This window comes from Alosa alosa, chromosome 22 (genome assembly GCF_017589495.1).
Source record: "Alosa alosa isolate M-15738 ecotype Scorff River chromosome 22, AALO_Geno_1.1, whole genome shotgun sequence".
Classification (NCBI taxonomy): domain Eukaryota; kingdom Metazoa; phylum Chordata; class Actinopteri; order Clupeiformes; family Clupeidae; genus Alosa; species Alosa alosa.
In genome coordinates this window covers 17,052,131-17,055,431 of record NC_063210.1, presented here as the reverse complement: position 1 = coordinate 17,055,431, position 3,301 = coordinate 17,052,131, and the positions used below count along the sequence as shown (strand labels likewise).

The 3,301-nt window shown below is 46.3% G+C and overlaps 1 long non-coding RNA gene across 1 annotated transcript; it reads left to right on the top strand.

The window, feature by feature from the left end:
* Window positions 1-1,929: 1,929 nt before the first annotated feature.
* Window positions 1,930-2,833, top strand: LOC125287296. The gene is made up of 3 exons (XR_007192337.1): window positions 1,930-1,969; window positions 2,056-2,150; window positions 2,228-2,833. It is a non-coding gene; the product is annotated as an uncharacterized LOC125287296 (long non-coding RNA).
* The last annotated feature ends 468 nt before the right edge of the window (window positions 2,834-3,301 follow it).

The following is a 3,301-nucleotide window of genomic DNA, read 5'->3' as shown; positions in this document are numbered from 1 at the left end:
CCCCTCTTCTGCTTCCCGCGCACACCGCTTCCGGCGCTTTTCTTTCGGGGGAGGAGTAGCAGGCGAGTCCGGTGTTGTTGCAGGCGGAGTAGTCCGAGTTCCTTTAAGCGTCTCTGTTGCAAAGTCCAGAGCGCTGCAAAACTTGCTTTTGCAGATGTCAATTAAAAACTGCCTGCTGTACTTGTAGTACGACGTAGTAAGACGAGACGAACACGTAAAACTTTCGGACAAACACTTTTTAAACGAACAAAACACCGTACGGTTGGGACAGAGAGAGGTCGCTGTGTGTGTACGCGCCGCCATCTTGACACAATGTAAAATGCTCACAGGAAATTATTGTCCAAATACCCTGAGAGAATGATTTCGCATTCTTTGTTTTGTCACCTGCAACCTTTTTGGGTGGTCAGTCCAAGTCTGGCAGGTAGAGAGACATGTCAGTGTAAAACACACGAGAATCTTACCTTCATAGTGAATAAGCTCCACCAACACAAGCTTGTCTCACAATGCAACCTTGAACAGCTAGTGAAAGAAATCGTATATGACTCACAAAGAAAAGAGTGTATGTATGGTGAGTGTGAGACATGCAAACTTTTCAATGAAGGCCCCATTACACACCAGAAACCATGGTCTCCTACATTCAGTGGGGAATAGAGGAGCGACAGAGGTCTGAAGGAGGTGAAAATGTAGCATTCAAAATCACAGTAAAAATAGTAATGGAGAGCACTTTAGGTGACCTTGTTGAAAAATTGAATGACCAGCTTGTAAAGTTCAAACGGCATAACTTCAACATCAGCAGGCAATTTGCCATCGTCAGAGCCCTGAAGGCAGAGCTCTCCGATAATGAATGTATAATTCATATTGATTTTTCAGAAAACTATGCATGCAAATTGCCCTCCGAGATCCAGGCCGTGCAATTTGGGGGGTCACACCAACAGGCCCATCTTGCACACAAGTGTGCTATACACGGCCCCAAATGCCACACCCACCTGTTTCTGTACAGTGACTTCCTCAAGGCAAAAAAGGCCCTGCTGCAATATGGGAGCATCATAGGCCAGTGGTGATGCTTATGAATAAAGAAAAGGTTGTCAAAGCTGGCAGATAGGGAGACGTGTCTGTGTAAAACACACGAGAATCTTACCTTCATAGTGCAATGCAACCTTGAACAGCTAGTGAATGAAATCGTATGTGACTCACAAAGAAAAGAGTGTATGTATGGTATGTGTGAGACATGCAAACTTTCCAATGAAGGCCCCATTACACACCAGAAACCATGGTCTCCTACATTCAGTGGGGAATGGAGGAGCGACAGAGGTCTCAAAACTCAGCGGTCCACCGGCGGCAGCCGCCCAGCAGTCAGTGAACTATGAAACCGGTAGGCCACCGCCAGCCTCTTGCCATCTGGTTAACTTTGTTGGCTAGCTAGCCAGCTAGCTAGTTCATATCTGACGAACGCGTAGTGTGACAACTGTGTTCTTATGGAAACATTGGTGCTGTTGCGAGTTGTTGCACTGGTTTGAATCCACAGTTTATGTGTTGAATACACAATAGAACGTCTTTTGCAGCAAGTTGCTGGTTTATAGAATGTTGCAGCTCGCTCTCGTCGCGAGTCCTGGCTCTCTCTCTGTCTCCCTCTCACCGCCAGCGATTTTAAACTGCGTGACATAATAAAAAAAACGATGGCTGACTTGGATGTGGGCTTGATGTCAAGACCCGTCTCCGCAGGCTGCAGCGAGATGCTCCTTCAAAACTCGCATACCTGGACGATATTTTTTAAGCACCTCAATGAACTTAATTCTAAAATGCAAGTGTAGCAGGATTAAGGGGTGGAGCGCCCCATAATCACTCCCTAATTGGTTAGCCAATAAGTTTACCTGGCTACCATATAAAATGGTAGGTAGCGTTTGCCCAGGTGGACACCTGGAAACCTGTCTCTGTCACTTCCCAACGCACGCCTTCCTGCCGGCCGCCGGTATGAGATGTCTGTGTTTTTCTCCCTATTGCGCTACCGTTGTTACTTGTTTCGGGAGGTTAATATCTGCAATCCTGGTTTTATAGCACCATCCATGCTGTCTTGGTGCATGGCTTGTTCCACCACGGTGCACTCTCAGGAACATACACCCTGCCTCAAGTGATGAGTCGCTGCTACACCGGTATGTAGCCTATTGAGGTATTTAACTTGTTTCTCATGTTTGTCCGGTTTTAATCTTATTTTTGTCGTGTATTGTAGGTGTTGTGGGCCTAAGTCATCTGGACGTGCATGGTGCTCACTGCTGCTTTGCTGAGTTTTGGTCCGTGTATTATCCGCTGTCAAGACATTGTTTCCTGCTTCACCGTTCGCGTGCTGTGGCACCGAAGCTAGCGGCAGTGGCGGGCACAGACACCTGCTTTTAGTGTTGGTCTGGCGTGATCGTGAATGAATGTAATCGTGTATTAATGTGTATGACTGTAACCATGTGTTAATGTGTATGTTCATTGTTTGTTATTTGTGTCTTGTGGTGTTTGCTGTTGGTTTATGATTTTGGCACTGGTAGGAGGCCACCTCTGTTGCTGCAGACCACCTGAGATTGTGGTACCCTACCACTGTTATGTGTGTGTTTCTTTACCATTTATTATTTTGTTTCCAGGAGCTGAGAGCCCAAGGGGAGGGTAGAAGTAACCCTGAGGTGGTGGTGTCCCATACCTGTGTGCTGTGTTCACGTGTGCTCGTTGCAGTGGATCTTTCTTGCAGTGTGTAGTGTGTGTGTGTGCGTGCACGTGTAAGTGGTTGGCTTCCTGAGATTCCCCCCGGCCTATGGTGATCTGCCTCCCCCAGTAAGCCTCAGCCCTGGTATCCTTCTATCTGTTAGTCGTTTTGTAGTAACTATTTGTTAATAAATATACTTTTATGGATGGAACCACGTCTCTTGCATTCTGAGTAGACGAACTTGTGTGCCATTACTTAATCTTGTTACAATTGAATCAATCCTTCTCTGGGTGAAATTCCCAGAACGGCGTAGTCAGGCTATCTAAAATACCGCTCTTGTAAAGGTAAAGGTAAAGAGGAAAATCTTCTGGGCTCATCAGACTAAACAGTCTAAACTCACTCACTGGCACTCTTGTGTGCAAAGGTAGATTTGAGATGTTTCCTCTGTACAGTGAACATTCAAACAGCAAAATTTATCTCTCAGTATCTGCAAACCTTTGATGAGAGACTAAGTATTTTCCAGCCGAGACCTTTGCTGGTTTTGACTGGCTCCATGACCCTTGGAATTTGTGCGCTCTGGAGAGTGCAGCCGACCTGCCAATGCAGGCACAGGAGCAA